At 37.9% G+C, this 20,747-nt stretch overlaps 1 long non-coding RNA gene across 1 annotated transcript in view; it reads left to right on the top strand.

The window, feature by feature from the left end:
- The window catches only part of LOC138755357 (uncharacterized), a 43,286-nt gene that overhangs the window by 952 nt on the left and 21,587 nt on the right, over positions 1 to 20,747 (top strand). Inside the window, exon 2 of the long non-coding RNA XR_011352221.1 lies at positions 12,364 to 12,423. This is a non-coding gene — a long non-coding RNA (uncharacterized lncRNA). The remainder of the gene's footprint in view (positions 1 to 12,363; positions 12,424 to 20,747) is intronic.

The following is a 20,747-nucleotide window of genomic DNA, read 5'->3' as shown; positions in this document are numbered from 1 at the left end:
GGGGGGGGGGACATGCCCACCCCTCCCGCTGCGCTAGCGTCACCGAAGCATCTGCACACTTTATGTTTTCGAGTCCTGCCTTATATTTAATGTCTCCATCAAATGCAAATGATGTTTGAAGTTCAAACATCGTTATTCAACCAGAAAGCAATACCAGATAAGAAATTTAGAAACGTCATGTTTGTAACTTTGCAGTTACACAATATTGTAACCTGTAGCACAGGGTCGTGCTGGTAAGCAGCGACAGCGCATCGACAAGTCGTATCTGATCAGCCACACAGGTTCCTCTGTCCACGCACTGATTGGAATTGAGACATTACTTTTAGCCTCATGTTCAATCTATAATGCAGCTCAACATTAATTTTAGGAGACGATTTTGCTCAAGGACAGGGATTTTATTTTACCTAATTGGCAATTACAACTTGGAAAAAAAAAGGTGCTTTTATTTCAACGCATCTCCATGGAGGTTCTCACTGATGGTTAGATTAAATGTTCACTCAAAAATTATGAAAGTATCCAGCAATAAAAGGCACTCTCCACCCCATTATTACATCATTTATGAACTTCACATTAAAAAAGGTGCCAATCATCAGATGAAAATTGCATGTTTTATGAAAAGTCCTTTGGATATAGACTTCATGCTAATTTGTACCAATTTAGATTTTTTTTTTGTCTCGACATTGAATTCGATTAGTGGTTGCTTTGTCAAAGATGGCTTTGTCTTTTTCAGCCTGTGACACATTGCCCTTAATTTCTTAGGAGGCCAATAGGGAACACCACATTGATAATCCACTGCCCATTTCAGAGAATACATTCACATGGCGTTTTCGTTTGCATCCGCAGAAAGTCCTTGAAGGCCAAATCAGATCAAACAATTTTATTAACATTAGTTTTCCAGTACTCCCATGTCCCACCCGCGCGCAACTGTATTTGAATAGAAAATAAAATTTCCTGAAGTGTATGGTGGGTTATTTATACTTAATTGCGTTATGATTACAATTGTTGGGATGAACACTTGGAATGCCAGTTGATGAAGTCGACAAAGACGACGTGGTCAAAAAATAATCATGGCATTTACCTGCAGAAACTCATGGTACAATAATGAAAGACAATAGTTGCATACACAATTATACCCAAGGGGAGTGTCCTTAACAGTAGAGATAATGCACAGCCAATGTTAGTACAGCAAGGCTGGCCAGAGGGGAGACAGGCAGCTTGGCAGACATTCACACAACACTATAATGACAATTGGGTATATAGTTCAAGATACAAGGTAGGTGATGACAGATATTCACGTTTCCCTGGTGCTGGCACAGGGAGAGCAGTTCCAGTTGGATGGGGGAATTATGGGTAACAAAGATGGCTATTGATCACATATTGAGCTGCCAATGAGCGGGCCCATTGTTTTGATTTCAGTGAATAGGTGAAGGCCAATTGACAGGAGCATTGAAAGCTACAAGTTTTTGCAATTTTAAAATCCTATGGCTTAGTTCCTTTTGGCATTGTTAAAATAACATTTCTATTGTTGTATCTCTTTTTTTCTATTGTTAAATCTCTTATTTCTATTGTTGTTTGATATCAGGCCCCCTTACCTTCTGGGCCCCTAGATTTCAGCCTACTTAACCTAATGGTCAATCTGCCACTGCTTGTAAGAGATAACTATCAGCAGGGATGGAGGGATATAGATTTTTGCATTGGAGACCATGAGAGGGAGGAGCAAGCAGCATGAGGCCAGTCTGTTCCCACCCCTATGACCCCATTCTCCTGCCTGCTCCCCGTAACCTTACTTATAAAGAACGTATCAAACCACTTTGAATACACCTAATGACATCTCCCACACTGCCTTTGGCAACAAATTCTACAGATTCATCACCTTCTGGCTAAAGATATTTCTCATCATCTTTATCTCTGTTCTAAAAGGATGTCCATTTATTCTGAGGGCATGCCTTCTGTTCCTAGACTCTCCCACTGCTGGAAACACAACAAGTTAAGTCAAGGCACCTTTATTTATCATTGCATGGTAAAGACAAGATAGCTTTTCTCCAGGAACATGGAATATATTTACATAAATAAAAGTTAAAATAGATGTTCAACACATTAAAATATTCAGATGTATACAGTAACACTCCATAGTACCCTATCCACAAATGTTCTGGGAATTCAGGAGTCTGATGGCTGAGAGAGAAAAAAAAAACTTGCCCTATCTCGATGTAAGGCCCTGAGTGCTAGAGCACCTCCAACCAGATGGCAGAAGGAGAACAGTTTATATGAGGGGTGTATGGAATCCTTCACAATGTTTATTGCCTTTTGCCTGCATCGAGTGTTGTAGGTGCCCTTCATGAGAGGAAGAGATCCCCCAATGGTCTTTTTTTCTGCCAACTTCACTATCTTCTGCAGGATCTTGTGGTCTGAGGAAGTACAGCATCCAATCCAGGCAGTGATGCCCTCGATACATCCTCTGTAGAATGTAGTGAGGATGAAGGGTGGGAGATGAACTTACTTCAGCTTTTGCAGGAGGTAGAGGCGCTGCCGTGCTTTCTTGGCTATGGAGCTGGTATTAAGGGACCAGGTGAGATTATCTGCCAAGTGCACTCCAAGGAACTTGATACTCTTGATGACCTCAATGGTCTCCCGGGCCATCCTGAAATTGACAATCATCTCTTTTGTTTTATTAACATTCAGATACAGGTTGTTGGCTCTGCACCAGTCCGTTAGCGACTGCACCTCATCTCTGTACGCTGATTCTTCATTCTTACTGATCAGGCCCACTACGGTCATGTCATTAACAAACCTGATGATGTAGTTCAATTTGTATTTAGCTGCACAGTCATGGGTCAGCAGAGTGAACAGCGGTGGACTAAACATGTGGTCCTGTGGGAGCCCCGTGCTCAGTATGATAGTCTTGGAAGTGCTGTTACCGATCCGGACTGCTTGAGGTCTTCCTGACAGGAAGCTGAGAATCCAATTGCAGAGGGTGGTAATTAGCAGGCTCAACTTTTGTATCAGGAACTGCGATATGATTTTGTTGAACGTCAAACTGAATTTGATGAATAGCATTTGAACATACGACAAACACACATCATCCCCACATGAAATTTGCTTTGATTATTGCCCCAATAAAGATAATATGTGAATACCAGACCATTCCCTGAAAAGGGAAGATGATATATAAAGGAAATAGAGGATCTGCAGAAACTTATGCATCGTAGAAAAAATATAGAAACTCAACGCAATAAATAAAGGTGCCTTGACCTAACTTGTTGTGTTTCCAGCAGTGGGAGAGTCTAGGAACAGAAGGCATGCCCTCAGAATAAATGGACATCCTTTTAGAACAGAGTTAAAGATGATGAGAAATATCTTTAGCCAGAAGGTGATGAATCTGTAGAATTTGTTGCCAAAGGCAGTGTGGGAGATGTCATTAGGTGTATTCAAAGTGGTTTGATACATTCTTTATAAGTAAGGTTACGGGGAGCAGGCAGGAGAATGGGGTCATAGGGGTGGGAACAGACTGGCCTCATGCTGCTTGCTCCTCCCTCTCATGGTCTCCAATGCAAAAATCTATATCCCTCCATCCCTGCTGATAGTTATCTCTTACAAGCAGTGGCAGATTGACCATTAGGTTAAGTAGGCTGAAACCAATCAACTCCAAGGTCAGCGTTAAACCAGGGTTTCTGCAGCTGTGAGGTTCTCTGCATGTCTAACCCAGCACTTGTCATTAACTCAGTGAAAGATGTCCTCTGATATAACTGAAACATTCTTCCAGTTTAGAGTTATCCATGAGATACCACTGGCCCATTTCACAGTCCAGGTTAAACAAGAAGCCTTCAGACTTTTGGAGAAATGTAGCAATACCCAAAAGTCAAGAACTTAGCAGGACATGTAGCATCCATGGAAAGCAATAGAGTGTTGATTTTTTGACCTGAGTCCTTCAAAGGTATGGTCCAGGAGAAAATGATAGAGTTTCACAGCATGAAATGAGACCCTTCAGCTCAAATTGTCTGAATGGCCAAGTTGTCTTCCAAGCTAATCTGATATGCATGCATCTGGTACAATTCTTGGCTCTACCATTTCCTCTGGCACTTCATTCTATATACCCACCAAGCTCTGTGCAGAAAAGTTGATGCTCAAGCTCCTTTTAAATCTTTTCCCTCCAACCTTAAACATTTGCCCTTCAGTTTTAGACTCCACTATCCTGGGAGAAAGACTGTTAACTATTTATGTATACCTCTCATAATGTTATAAATTTCTCTAATGTTCACCCCTCCCCCTTTCCCATTTGCCCTCACCGATATACTGAAGCTTGGTGTAGTTGTTGCAAATTCTTTCTGGGGAAAGGCCAGTTTACCACTCCATTGCCATTGTGTGACAGTCCCTTGGATGGTTTGCTCGAGAAGTTTATCGTGGTGGATAATGCAGACAGAATGTACATGGACAGATATAACTAGTACTGATAATGAAATTGGTTACTCTTTTTATTCAAGTAGGCATAATTCTTATTCTAGAATTGATTTATTTCTAATTTCAGCACAGATGCAATCTAGGATTCTTGAAGTGGAATATAAAGCGAGTATTTTGTGTGATCATTCCCCTTTATTAATGACGATTGCAATGCCTGATAAAGATAAATTGGGTTATAGTTGGAGACTGAGCCTATTATTACTAAAAAAAAATGGATTTTTGTTATTTTTTTATTAGAAGACAAACTGAGGCATTTTAGTCTTGCTTGAAGGTCTTACATTCTCAGTTCAGAAATAATTATAAAGCACTTTTAAACATTATATTTTCAGGCCTCTTTACTCACAATTCTTTTGATGAGATGTCTTGAGAGATAGTCTTTAAATAAAAGTGACCTCCTGTGAAAAGAAGAATACAATTCATGTCTTCCCAGGATTAAATCTTCTTCTGTATACTGAAGATTTTGTAATTTTTTTTCCACGAAGAATCTGTCCTCTTTTCAAAGACAAAGTGAATGTGGCTATTTTCTTCTATGATGAATTCACAAACCCAGACAAGGGTTAAATGAAATGGCCATACAAAAATGGATGCAGTAGAATCCTGTCCTCTTTTCCAAAGAGACGGTGAAGTGGTCCTCCTTATTTCAAAAGCTATTTATTCTGTGTTCCCCTTTTCCCAGGAGCAACACACAACATCACTTATTCTGGTTACTGTAATTCAAAACTGTCTTTCACAAGGTTCACATTTGGGTATGGGAAGATGGAATGCAGAAATTCAAAGTTGTATTCTCTTGGAGAAAATTACATATAATTTGAAAAAAATAAATGATATATTTTTGCAAATTTGGCATTGGTATAAGCAAACTTTAGGTATAAATATGTAGTAAGGTTCTTCCTGTTCCTCAAGACCCGTATTAACCTTCTCTAAGTTAATTATATAGAAATTCTGCTGATAGGCTGTGTCTTGAGATGACGATTTTCTGAGCAATCCTTAATTTTTTTTTCCTTTTTCTTGATATTGCTATAATATATTTTTCATATATATTTATTAATTTGGGGTGGGGTATTTAGAAGGGTGGATGTGAGGGTAGAGGGATTATAACTATCATGTAGTGATTGCAACTTTATAAAAGGTATTGTAATATAATCAGTTATTAACTACATGTATGAAAAAAATATTAAAAAGTAATGAAATCACTTGTAATGTGACATGTAATGTCACATTTATGAATAAAATATTAAAATAAAATAAAATGAAATGAAATAAAAATTAATTCAAACCAATTTTTGCTCAGGCTTCAAGAAAAATGTAGGGGATAAGGCCATTTTTTATCAAAAATGTACATTTATTTTCCAAGATGGTGTGAAAAGAAATGTAGTGATCTTTGCTGTGCTTAATCCTCAAGATTTGCATGACATTTGGTTTATGCACTATTCTTGGCGGACACACTCTGAAACGTGCACTGACTCCTACTGAAAGATGGTTTGAAGATGCACTTTAGCAGGTCTAGAACCTGATGATATTCAAATCTAAGGAGCTGTCCATGACTGACACTTTCAAAAGGGGAGAACTGTATGCAAATGGACAGACTGAAGCATGGTGTCACTGCACTGCACTGGACTGCCACGACCCTGGCATGGAAAATATGGGTGGAATAATATAATATTTCCATCTTCTTCTCTGAATAGGTGACACCAAAGTGTTCTATTTATTGGATGTTTGCATATTTCATGAATAAAGTGTATACTTTGGAACTAAAATTGAGTCAGGCAATACAAGTTGATCAAATTAAAATGTTGAAGAAAATATAAAATAACTGTTGGCAAGTCTGTTCAATGAAACAGTCCACCTTATTCATGTCCACTGATTACAGAAAACCTCAGGTAGACAGGAAACACAAAGACACAAACGATTGGCTGTGAATATACCTATTTTTGAGAAATAAAAAAATATATATAAATTTTGCAATTGTCAAACTAGTTTTAGATAGGAGAAGTACAAAATACCTGAAAATACTAGATTTTGTTATTATCAAGTCATGAAGTTTTTACATGAAAATTGTGGTCAAGAACCATTATTACTAGTAGAGACGGAATTAGAATTATTGTTACCTGAATATAAAGAAATTTATTTCAATGATGTATAGGTTAATACAAAAGAAAGCCCGAAACATAGGTCTTCATAATTCAAGACAAAGATGGGAAGTAGATTAATGAGTAAATAGATGGGCAAAATTGAATTGGGATATGTAGAGAAAATAGGAAAATTACAATAAATGTGAGGTACAGAATGGTGCAATTTAATTTTATTCATCAGTTATATTTAACACCATATAAATAAAAAAAAAACAATAAATCAGACTCTTAAATTTATGCTTTAAATGTGGACAGAAAATTGGTACATTTTTGCATTCTATTTGGCAGTGTCCCAAAGTGAAACCTTTTTGGTTAGAAATAGATAAATTATTGGAACGAATAATGGGGATCAAATTCCCACAGGATCCACTGTTATTTTTACTGGGTGATATTAAGAATATTGAACCTAAGTTGAAATTGAATATGTATCAAAAAAGTTTGTTCAAATTACTTTAGGAATAGCAAGAGAATACATTGCCATAACTTGGAAGTTTGATATGGATTTGGGTATAGAAAGATGGCATGCTGAAATTTGGAGTTGTACAACACTTGAGAAAATTACTCTTAATTTTAAAGATATATATATATTATTTATAAACTATGGGTGTTAATATTTAAGAGAAACACTGACATTCACTTCTCCTTAAGGCTTCAAGAGACATTAAAGTAATAGGCACCCCTGTTGAGATCTCTTATCCCGTTCTTTCTCTTTGTCTTCTTTGTAGGGGGATAGAGGGGGGAGGGGTGGTATGTGAGGGGGACTTTCATATTTTTCTTTCTTTTTTATATACCACATGTATTTGTATTGTTTTGAATGATCTTTAATTATGTGGTTATTGTGTGGTTTTAAATAAATAAATATAATGGCAGACAACAAGTCTCATCTAACAAGAGAGTGACAATAACAGGCCTCAATGACTAACGTTCTATGGCACTGACCTCCACATTTATGAAATGCTTAGAGTGTATGTTGATGGAATGCATCAAAGTGCACCTTCCAGAGCTGCTGAACACATTTCACTTTGCCTATAGAAGAAATCTTTCCAGAGATGATGGTATAGCCTTGTCCCTTCACTCCATCCTGACCCAACTGAAGAATGACACCTCATACACCAGGCTGCTCTTCATTAACTTCCGTTCATCATTTAAAACAATAATTCCCAAAAGGCTTGTGGAGAAGCTGTCCTCGCTGGGATTCAACACCCTTTCTATAACTGGATTCTGGATTTCCTAATGGGAAGATCATATACTGTCAGGGTCAGTAGCAGAACATCGAGCACCATCATGTTGAGCACTGGTGCACCTTAGGGTTGTGTTCTCAGCCCACTATGATGTTAACCTTCTATAGGAGCTCTATCAAGAGCACCCTGGCTGGCTGGCTGCATCACAGTGTGGCAGGTTTACTGTAGAGAAAAAGACAGAAATCAATCCACATGACCATAAGAGCGGCAGAGGGAATCATTGAAGTCGCCCTCCTTCCCATCAACGTTATCTACCATTCAAAAGAGGGCATGAAAAACAGCATCTTTCACCTGCTCCTGTTATGAAAGAGATATAGATGTATCAGAGCCAGCACCACTAGCCTGAGAAACAGTTTCTTCCCAGCGCCAGTGAGAATGCTGAATGACCTAGATAACTGCTCACACTAACCATCCAAGACACACATATTCATGAAGCATTATTTATTTATTTATTTGTTTGTTTATAAAAATACTTGTTCTGCAAAGTTATTATTTGCCTGTATGTGTGTTATGCCTGTGTGTTTTGCACCGAAGACTGGAGAACACTGTTTCGTTGGGTTGTACTTGTACAATTAGATAACAATAAACTTGACTTGACAACGCATATCAAAGTTGCGTGTTTAATCTGTACTGGACAAATGCTGAACCATAAGCCTCTCCAACATAAGTTTGGCTAACCACATTTTTTTGGCACTCACTTGCTTTCTGTGCATCAGTAATGCAACTGGATCATCTCTATCCTTAAGATAAGGTAAGAATGGGTCACTCTCTTTCTTCGGAATTACTGTAATTATTGCTCTTGAGAAGCAATCTGCCAACGATTCCTCTTCTGTTACTTGTTTAAGCACATCCATAAATACAGGAGATAAGAATTCATAAAATTCCTTATAAAACTCTGCAGTAAGTCCATCATCTTCGGGAGATTTCCCATTTGGCATAGCCTCCTTAATTTCAAAATCTGTAAATGGAACCTCCAATTCCTTCACATCCTCATCCCTTAAAACTGGAAAATCTAAAGCACAAAAAAAGAATCAATAGAACCATTTTCACAAACCCCCTCAGAAGTGTATAACTTTTGATAGAATAAATGAAATTGGTCATTAATTTCCTGAGGTTTTTAAGTAACCATGGAATTAATTTTTACAGCATTAATTGTCCTCAAAGCCTGTTCAGGCTTTAACTGCCAAGCCAACACCTTATGAGCTCTATCCCCTAATTCATAATAACATTATTAATACCTGTATTAATCTTTCATATTGATATGTTTGTAATGTATTATAACAAAGTTTCAATTTAGTCAAAGCTTTGAGACATCAACCTAACCAAACAATGATAGTCACACTTGATGAGGAAAAAGCGTTTGACCGAATGGAATGGCATTTTTAAAATTTAAAGTACTAGAAAAATATATGTTTGGGCCACTTTTTACTGGTTGGGTTAAGGCACTATATAAAAATCTAATTGTGAGGGTGGTGACAAATGGTCAAACTTCTTCATCATTTAAACAATCGAGATCTACATGGTAGGGTTGCCAATTGTCACTAGCCTTATTTGCATTGGTCATAGAGCCATCAGCTCAAGCTATTAGATAAAATGATAACATTAAAGGAATAAAAATTGCAGAAGTTGAGTATCAGATCAATTTATTTGCAGGTGATGTAACACATTCTGAACAATCTTTGAGATATTTTCGAGAGTGTTTAGAGCAATATGGAGTAATGTCTGGGTACAAAGTTAATTGGGATAAAAGTGAAATATTATCAATTTCAAATGATGATTATATTAATTGTAAACAGATTACAAGATTGAGATGGTCTAATAAAATTAAATATTTAGGGGTAACCATTGATGTAAATTACCAATCTTTATACAAATGAAATTATGTACCACTATTTAAAAAAATTAAAGCAGATTTGAATATGTGGAAAGACCTCCCTATAACGTTAATAGGTCGTGTGAATTGTATTAAAATGAGCATTTTTCCATGTATTCAATATCTTTTTTTTTAGTCCATTCCATGTGTACTTCCAAAGGTATTTTTTTCGGGAATTGAATACTGCTGTGAGAATGTTTTTGTAGAAAGGCAAATTAGCTCAGGTAGCATTGAACAAATTGACTTGGAAGTATCCTTTAGGTGGACTTCAATTGCCTCATTTTCAGAATTATTATGAGGCTGCTCAATTAAAATGTATTAATAGGATGTTTGATTTTATTCAACCTCCAGGGTGTGGTAAAGTTGAATTGGCTTGTATACTTGAGTTTTAGGTTCATCAATTTATATTTAAGTGGAGTCTTTGTTGCAGGGATATAATATGCCGTTTTAAATCATTTATTGGAGATTTGGACTAAAATAAATTATATTAGGTTCTAGGGGTAAAATTATGACTCAAACCCTTTTATATCAGAATAAAGATATTCCTTTTTCAATGAACAATCCATATTTAAAAAATTGGGATTCTAAAATTATTAAAGTGGTGGATGATTGTTTTGAAGATAGACAGTTTCTTTATTTTAACAGGCTTAGGGAGAAGTTTGGAATACCAGCTAATTCTTTATTTGTATATTATCAGGTACGAGCTTTAGTGATAGATAACTTTGGAAGAAAAATGATGCTACCTAAATTAACTAAGTTTGAGACTAATTTTGGATATATCAAAAAAGGGATTTATTTCAGAAATGTATGGCTTGTTACAAGATAAGATGAGAAAACCAGATTTAAGTAAATCTAGAATTAAATGGGAAGAAGATTTATCTTTTGAAATATCTCAGGAGGAATGGAAAGTTATGTATCAAGAGAGTGTAACTAAGTTGATTAATGTAAGATACAGTTTAGTCAATCATAATTTTTTACATCAGTTGTATTTGACTCGTGAAAAGTTAAAAAGATATGGTTTTAGTAATTCAGCTTTATGTTTTAGATATGGGATTCATACTGGAACATTTTTAATGCAGTTTGGTCTTGTTACAAAGTTCATCCATTTTGGATAAAAATTAAAAACTTTTTGGAAGATTTGTTAAAGATAAAATTACGATTGGATCCATTAATTTTTTGGTTGGGTTACGCTGTATCTTTGACTACTGGTTTAAAGTTGGATAAGTTTGAGATGGTGTTTGTTCGTCTGGCATTAGTGGTAGCATGGAAGTGTATTGCAATTACATGGAAAGATAATGTGGAAGTGAATATGGCTCATTGGGCATAATGAGTTAAGATCCTGTATTTATATGGAGAAGATAATATATAATCTGTATAATAATTATTCTTTTTTTGCCCAGACGTGGTTAACTTATTTGAAATTTATTGGCTTGGAAATATCCTAATTTTTTTTTGTATTGTAAATTTGACACATCACAGCATATGTAATTAATTGATATGTAGGTATATATATATATATATATATATATATATATTATATATCTTAAGTTTATAAATAAAGTTTTAAAAAAAAAAGATAAATTAAGAATCTGGGCACTTTTCAAGGATTGACTAAACTCTAGATTTTCCAAAGTTTTCCACCAGCCAGAAGTTCTTTTCTCTTGCCTGCAAGTGTACGGCTCTGTCAAGTTCAACCTCATCTGGGACAAAGCAGAGTTCATTTCTCCATGTTCACATTCACTCCCTCCAAAATCAGGGCAGTGCACACCATCTCAAACATCCATTGCTGCCACTTGCCAAAGTGTCTTAGACAAAATCTACCACTTGTAGGTCAAGACCAACACAATAACTTTAAGTTCCCTTTTAAATCATAAATATATTGCCAGTACTTAATTGTTTAAGTCAAAATTCTTGGACTCCTTAATAAACAGAACAGTGGAGCCCTTTACTTAACAACAATGCCAGTGGCATTCAATCATCAATCAACCTAACATCAAATTACCAGTCTCAATGAAGGTCCTGACCAGAAACATTTACTGATTGTTCCTGTCCATTGATATTGCCTGACCTGCTGATTTCCTTCAGCATCCCATTTCCCCCTCTATAATCTGCTGATTCTAGTACCTGACGATATGTCCCTTAAATGACGTTCCAGTTCCTAGATTCACCAGCTCTTTTGGCATCTTAAATCAACTAGGTCTTGTTTGAAAAAATTGCCCATCAGGTCCATTTTAAACCTCCTCTCTCTCTCTCCTTAAACCTTCTAGTTTTAAACATCCTATCCCATGAAATAAGCAGTGGTTATCTGTCTATCTGTACTTCTCATAATCATACATATGTTTGCCATGTAATCTCTCAGCCTGTGTAACTTCAACGAATTCATGTTGGCCAACCAAATTTGACAGCAAGTTGGAAGACCTCACAAAGTCAAATAGGTGGATTTTAAGGCAAAAGAGGGAAAAAAAAAGAGAATTCTACAGCTTGGATATCAGTAACTGAGCTACAGGCCTTATAGATGCACCAGTATATTGCATATCCACTGTATTGGTCCTGTTTGTCACATTGAACTATGCACATCTTCTGAGGAAACTTTGAATTAAGCTAAAGTGTAAAATCTGCTAAACTGCATCCCATTAATATCCTTTTCTTTTAATGGCAGCTCCCTGGGAAACCCTGAGGATGCAACACCTGCTCTTTGACCTCCAAAGACTTTATCCAGGTAATGTAGTAATTTACTTGTGGTTCTTTATAATTTGCTTTACCATACAGAAATTGATTATCATAATGTGGTCTCCTCTACTCCGGGGTCACTTAACCTAAACTGGGTGATTGTTTTGCAGAACACCATCCTAATTTCTATCCCATTGTCCCTCTTACTTCTCCATGTTTGGTCATCTATACTGTTCAAACAAAGTTTGAGGTTGAACAGCTATTCTTCTGACATATCACATTACAACCTTCTGGACTTAACACTGAATTCAATAACCAGCCATTCCAGTTTTGTATTTTATACTTCCAACATTAAGTTTAAATACCTTTGGTCAAAGTCAAATATATTTCATTCATCAGGAGAGACTGACTGACCTAACCAAAATCTCAAAGGAAATATAATATAAACTGTTGACAAATCTATTCAAATTAAACAGTCCATGCCCACTAGTTATGGAAGACTCTGAACGAACCTGCATTCTAAAGATTACTTGTGTGCATATCTACTCTTGAAAGAAAATAGACAGTGTAATGATAGTGATCATGGTTGCAATGCAACTAGCAAGGCCTTACCATTTGATTAAACTTGGCTACCACCAGGGATGGAAACAGAGCAGGACACACAGTATGCGATAACTGTAATGGAGACTTGCAGCCTCATGGCATGCCTCATGAACTGTTTACAACAACTTTAAATAAAGAACCTTTTCCTTTATCCATGTGTTATCTGAGAACTCACTCATATGAATGCAAGATGAAACATGGTGTCAGAAGTGAGATGAAGGAAATTAAAAGGAAATACTTTAAAAGGTAAAATGCCAAACATGGCATGACAAGTAAGGTCTTCATAGAAAATGGACCCCAGTTTTGCAATTTAAATTTCTGCCAGTTTGCCAAAGAATGGGTCGCTGTCCACACCATGTCAAGTCCTCATTTTCCATAGTCCAATGGTCTAGTGGAATAATCGGTACAGACAGTGAAAAGACTGATGAACAATGCAAAAGACTGTGGAACAGACTTCTACCAGAGTATGCTAGTATTTCTCACAATGCCACTCGAGTGTGATATGTCACCAGCACATCTCCTTATGGGAGATCAAACCTACCCATTCAGGAGAACCTCCTAAAAACAAAAGAGGGGGAGAAAGTGAGGAAATTCAAAGAATAACAGAAAGAAAAGCAAAAGTATTAGTTTGACGGAGGAACAAAAAACCTACCAGAATTCAACACTAGTGACCAAGTAAGGCTAAAAGACAAAATGAACTTATGGACTCAGAAGGGAACTGTCCTTAGTGAAGTCCAACCAAGATCATACTGCATTCAGACAGATGAATGTGCTGTTCTGTGAAGAAATTGTCAAGATCTTCAGGTGGAACCAGCCCCAACCCGAATGTACATCTGAGAAGACATCATCTGAGGACAATCATTCAGGAGATCATCAAGACACGTGAATCCTCCTAAGAGACTCATTGAGCAAATTTAAAGAATGAAGTAGTGCTCTTCAAGTTTTAGTGCATGTAAATGTCAATCCACAAAACAAGTTTAAAAAATGTTAACAATATTGATAATGAAGAAAATGTAGCTTCTTGGTGTTAAAGTTAAAATTGCAGAGTTATGCAAAGAAAACATGTTAGTTAAAAAATAAGCTAATTTTGTTTTAAGAAGGGGAGATGCAATGATAGTGATCATGGCTGTAATGCAACTAGCAATGCCTTACCATTTGATTATACTTGGCTGCCAGCAGGGGCTGACACAGAGCAGGACACACAGTATGCAAGGGGTGTAATGGTGACTTGCAGCCTCCTGGGGCTGTTTACAACAAATTTAAAGTAAAGAACCTTTTCCTTCATCCACGTGTTGTTTAAGAACTTACACATATGAATACAAGATGAAACAGACAGCAGTTACATTTTGCTTGTTATTACAATTGTTTGAGGTACACCCTCAACAGCAGAAATCTATCACCTTCTCTTGAGATTAGTATCACCACCATACTTTCTCTTCACCAGAAACCATTCATCGAAAACCCAGCTGTCATGACAATAGCTGAAACTGCTCTTGGTATATTTCACCTTGTGACTTCCCATCACCTTTCCACTACTATAGGACATATTATTTCAGTCTGATCAGATGCTCTCCATTATTTTGTATTGGTCCAGCTGCATAGTACTCAAGACAAGTCACCATGCTTCACACTGAGGCTGCACCTTCAGTGCACCATGGCTACAGTGTGCTTTATCTGAGGAATGCACTGTGATAACTTTAAAAGACCTTTTGAGTAATATATCCCAAATTCTCATCATCCAGTGTCTTCAAGGACTGGAGGAGCAGGAATATCAGACAGATAACCTCAAGTTTCATTGTGATTAATTCACTCTTGACATTCCGTGCAGAATAGACATGGACCATTTTTCATGTTACACAAATAAACTTTATTGAATCAGTAAAATGCTATATTTTTGCAGCAAGTAACTGTAGGAGTGTAAGTCTATTATTAATCTATTATTCTATTAAGTCTATTATTAAATGTATATTTCTATTCCTGCACGGTTCCCCACCCTTGCCTTTCCTCTAATTACATCAATTAAAAGAGAACACTCTGTCCAGGGTTCACTTTTGCTCGTACCTTGACAACACAATTCAAAGTTTCTCAGTCAATCAATTCAGATTTATTAAATCATAAATATCACATCAAAAATGCACAGATATATTTCTGTTTGGATGGGAGTGATGCAAGACCAAGGTTATTTTCATGAAGCATATTAACATGGAACATTGCCAGGATGTGAGAGGCTCTCAAGAAGTGGCGAAGTGACTGCAGTTTGCATTGAAAGGCGATGACTTTACCTCTGTCTTCATGGCAAAATATAGGCTGAAACAACAGTGAAGTTCAGGGAACAAAGGTAGGTGGCCCCTTTCCTCTGGTCTCTCCCCCCTGCCCCCTCCCCCCGCCAGGCCCTTGGGACACTCAAACTCAGCCTATTCACGAACCCCATTTTTTCAGGCATTGCAGGGTGGATCACAATGACATGTGTGGTAAATAAAATCTTTAATGGCCCTTTGCAATTCTAACACCAATTATCTTAAATCAGAGTGCTGGCCTTGGTCTTGATGTGGTCATAATGGGGGCTCCTAAACTCTTCCTTGTTATGATTTTATCCAGCATATTGCAGGTTACGGCTAGGATTCAACCCCATCCCCCACCCCCCAGTCCTCCACCTTCCCACCAAATTATTAGATTTTTAATGTCTCTCCAACCAAATTAAATGTTAAAAATCTAAAAGTTTTGTGGTGAGAAGGTGGAGGATTAGGGAATTGGGGTTGAATTAAAGCAACTTGCCCAGAGTGCTCAGAGGCTGTTAGTGGCATTCTGGTGGGGCTGGTGGGTGCCATTGGGTGATTGACTGAGAGGCCACACTGAGGTGGCCTCTGTTAGGTCTGCTTTGTTCATGAATGAGTGAGACAAACACCAGACTGAGTCGAAATCAGGGTTCTTTGTTCTTTATTACCGGATTGTAACACTTGCGACTAACCATGTTAGTCGGAGAATGCATTCTGCCGTTATCAGCAAAATGGTGATTTTTTTATACCCTTGGATACATGCTTAGAACATCATCATATCATTACTTGTCCAATGACTAAAACTGTTGCTATCCTTTCCCTGCTAGCTTCCTGCCTCTCAATCCATCAATGTCTCTCTTATCTTGTAAGTACAAGGATGCATTCACATCTTGTTACAGCCCTGTACAGGGTAACTCCTTACACATTCCCATCTCATGATGTTTTACCTTACACCTCTCAGTCAATCACCCAGCCCAGCGGTGCCTCGAGGTGTTCTCAGTGAGCTGCTTTAATTCAACTTCACCCCTCAATCCTCCACTGCCCCACCAAACTATTAGATTTTAAATGTCTCTCCAACTGAATCGGATGTTAAATATCTAATAGTTTGGTGGGACAGTGGAGGATCGCACATGCCGCAAAACTTCATGCCGCCGGCCCGCCGCTGCCAGCTCCCAGAAATCACCTCACGTGTCACCCCGGCAATGGCGCCACACCAACTCTGGCCCACAGTCACCGGCTTCATATGTACAGTAAGTAAATGATAAATTGAGTAGGCTGAAGTCTAGGGGCTCGGTGTACCATTGTATGCATATTCAAATGCAAACAAACTCTCTTACTCTACCAGTTTTAATGTAACAATAAACTTGAACTTAGAGCCTGTGGAGGCTTGGTTGATTTTTTTAAAATATGAAGAGAATCTAGAAATATAGGTTTATGCAAGAAGGTAAATAAGGGGTGAAATATCAGCCAGGACCATAATGAAAGGCAGAGTAGGGTCAAACAACTCCTCCTGGTCCTATTTCTTATGTTTCCTTTTTCTGACTATTCTTCTAAAGTATATTGATAGTTGGGAAATGAGGTTTTAAAATACAAATTTGAAATAATTCCCCTATGCAAAATAGTTACCGTAAATTTTTATGTTTTAAGTCAAGTCTTGAAACTCTCAAAAAGCACTCAAAAATCAGGTGTCGACTTATACGTCAGATACAGAAATGAGTCCTTAAATTCAGCTCAGAAAAACGCTCGATGTAGATTCAGAGTATAAGATGACTGAAACACCAAAAAAAAACCAACCTACAACAAATTTTCTTGCAGCAGCACATTTGCTGAATTTCTTGGCCACTTCTATTACTTCTCATTTAAAACTCACTTCATACCTTCATCGTTTTTCTGGAGGCCCCATGATAACCACCACTTTCAGGCATCGCCCAACAGTTCAGTCAATGCAATATTTAGGGGGGGGGGTGGGGGTCAACTTGTATGCCCGATATATGATAAAACCATGAAAATGAGGCTGAAAATAGGGACCAGACTGATCTGAAGGTCGATGTAGATGCCAAAATATACGCTAGTACAATTTTGTGGATGCAAAGTGCACATTCTGAGTGCCATGAGTATAACCTTTGTGCATCCAATATAGTAGTATTAATTCTCTTTCCACGATTAATGCTGTTGAGAAAAGATTAAAAAGCGAAAGACGTTGTCATCAGAATAATGAACCACAGAGTTTCTACAAGATGAAATAATCGTTGTTTGCTTTACTTCAATTTGTCATAATGAAGATAATGTAAGGTATTGCTGATCTACCTACTGTGGAAGTGCCATGTTGTTCATTGTTACTGTGTTCTCATTGGATTCAGCATTAATTGCTTCAGCAGCTTCACTATTCCTCAAAGCTTTTGGCTGATATTTGCTTTCCTGTTGAAACATAAGGAATCAAATATGAAAGTTAGTTGTCATTTCTGTTTAATATTTGATTACTCTATCACAATTTGCAATTAAATACAAGATTTTATTTTGCAAAAAAAAAGTCATAATTGCCAAAGTTATGTTATCTTTTACAAGATAATCAAAATTGTAATTTTATGTGCCTGATTTCAAATAGAAAATTGAAAAACAACACACAAGAAGTTCTGAAGTTTACAATCCCCATTGTGTAGCTTGGAGGGCAAACTACAGTTGCATTTGGAATGCTTGGACTTGCACTAAAGTAATTAGCCAAAGATATGATCCATGAGAGGAAAGAGATTAAACTTGCCTTCCTCATATACTTGAAAGTTAAGTAGCATCCCAGAACTCACGAGTTGGATGAAAGCTTAACCATAGCACAGAAGGAACAGGACAAGCTTTGACATTTGAGAAAGTAACAGGAGAAAGAACATTTATAACATATATATTGTTTCCTGTTAAAATGAATTTCATTCATTTGAGATTATAATTAAGATTCACTTTTTTTGATCAATCTGTCTTCATCTAAGACATTTTTTGCATGATATTTTGATTTTCAATTTGTAACTCTTAAGAAGCGTGCATGTTGTGCATAGAAAATATGCCTGGAAATGGGAGAGAACTCTAAGAGATATTTGAACCAATAAGACTTTTATCTACAATTCAAATTTCATCCCCTGGCTCCAACTATGTGTCAATATACTCTTCTTCTTCTGGCTATCCATCCCATAAGATGATGATGGTTCCTTTCAGTCAGTTTGTGGGGTTTGATATATGCATCCTGGAGTGGCTGTACAGGCTGATCCTTGACAGGCACTGCTTGCCACATACTTGACAGGTGAGGCCTGGAGGGGCAACAGGGGCAGAAGCTCTGTTGTGATGCTTCCTGTGCCTTTCCTCTGTTGCCACTTTGAGCTTTTTCCTCAGCAGCGTCCACATCTTTTCTGATAGGGTCCCTCCATTGTGAGAGATCTTGAGACAGATCCTCCCATGTTGATCAGGCAATGTCAGCCTTGCTATAAGGATGTAAGATGTGGTCAGAACATCCTCATTTTCCTAATTTTCAGGTACCACTGGACAGGTGGCTGTACAAGATGTCATTTGGCAATCTTCTGACATCACCAAGGTTGCAACTGCTGGCATTCCGGCTCAAGAAAGAACCTTGATATTGGAGACCGTGTCTCACCAGATTGTGAGAATACATCAGAGAATGCAGGTGTTGCTGTTGTAGATGGTCAAGCTGATGTAAGTGACTCTAATATCGGCATGTCTCACATCCATATAGCAATGCAGATTTGACATCAATCCTGTACACCTGGCACTTGGTGGCCAACCTGATATTCTGTGACCAAACATGATCTTTCATCTGCCCAAAGGCAAAGCAGGCCTTTCTGCTTCTTGTCTCAGTCTCTACATCTAGAGAAGCTGAGGATGTTTTTGTGCTACCCGGGTAGCAAAATTGTTGGCAGCATTTAAACAAGTGTCATCAATTGGTTCTTTGTAGCTTGAGCCAGGGACTTCTGTCTTTTTCAGGCTGATTGTCAATCTGAAGCTCTTGGCAGCATTGACAAAGTGACTGGTGATCTCCTGTAAGTCTTTGAGAGAGTGGGCAACCAGTTCACAGTCATCAGCAAACTGTAGCTCGTTCGCCACAGTGTCCTTGACTTTTGCTTTTGCTCCCAGTCTTGTGAGGTTGAGGAGCCCGCCATCAGCCCTCATTTGTTGGAAGGCCCTAACTTCAGATCTGATGTGGCATCCTGAAGAACAGCAGCGAAGAAGAGTCCAAAAAGAGTAGGAGCCAAAACACAAGCCTATTTTATGCCGTTGCTGATGGGAAATGAATCTGACAACTCACCACCCATATTGATACAGCCTTCCATACCTTGTGGGACTGACAGATGATGTTGGGTAGATGTGGGGAGGGGGGGGGTGGGCAACCAAATTTTGGTATGAGCTTCCACAGCTCATCTCTACCAAAAGTATCAAATGCTTTGGTTTGATTAACTAATGTGACATCAAGACTTCTCTGCTTCTCAACAAATTTCTCTTGGAGCTGCCTCAGTGAAAAGATCGTAACCACCGTACTACACTGGCTTTCTGGAAGGATGTTATCATTGATGTTGGACACCAAACGTCTAAGGACGATCTTTGCAAGGCATTTTTCTGCAACTGTCAAAAGAGAGATGCCACGATAATTGTTGCAATCTCTCTTGCCTCCATTGTTTTTATAATGGTCATGACTGATGCATCTTTGAAGTCTTGTGGTAGTTTTGCAGCTCTCCATAATTTTGTGAACAGCTGGTGCAAGCATGATGTCAGTGTGTTACCACCATACTGGTAGATCTTGGCTGCAATACTGTCAGCCCTGGTGCTTTGTTGGATTTTAGCTATTCGATGGCTTTGATGAACTTGTGAAGAGTAAGGGGAGCATCTAGCTCGAATAATATGGGTCGAGGGTGAACTCTGCCCAATGGTTCATTGATGATGGTTCCTGGTCTATTCAACAGCTCGTAGAGTGTTCTTGCTATCTTTTCATGTGCTCTGACTTCTCAGTGAAGATGGATGCACTGTCTACTCAGGAGTTGTAAGGAGCCTTGCTTTGATGAACCATACACAACCCTGATTGTTTCATAAAAGCTTCTTGAATCATTAAAGTCAGTGAAGGTTTGTAACTCCTTGGCCTTGTCATCCACCATTGGTCTTTCATAGGTCTGAATTGTCTCTACAAAGTTGATTTTGCACTCAAAAAAGCATGTTTTTCGGAACTTGAGTTTGGGTGTCAAAGAAGAGCTTGCTGTGCAACTGCCTTAGCTCTTAAAAGGTCTTGCACAGATTGGTTGTTCTCATCAAACCAATCCTTATGCTTGCACTTGACTTCCCCAAAGTGTTCTGGGCAGCACTGTAGACCATTTCTTTGAAAGGATTCCAGTGCTCAGTAATATCATCTGGTTGATTCTCAACCAGTCAGTTGAGTGCAGTTTCCATGGAGGATTTCAGGGCACTCTCATGGTGTTTCAATTTGGGTGGTTTGGTAGCAATCATTCTG

The sequence above is a fragment of the Narcine bancroftii genome, chromosome 1 (genome assembly GCF_036971445.1).
Source record: "Narcine bancroftii isolate sNarBan1 chromosome 1, sNarBan1.hap1, whole genome shotgun sequence".
In the NCBI taxonomy this organism is placed as follows: Eukaryota; Metazoa; Chordata; class Chondrichthyes; order Torpediniformes; family Narcinidae; genus Narcine; species Narcine bancroftii.
Note: the sequence above shows the minus strand (reverse complement) of the source record. Positions and strands in the feature narration are given on the sequence as shown.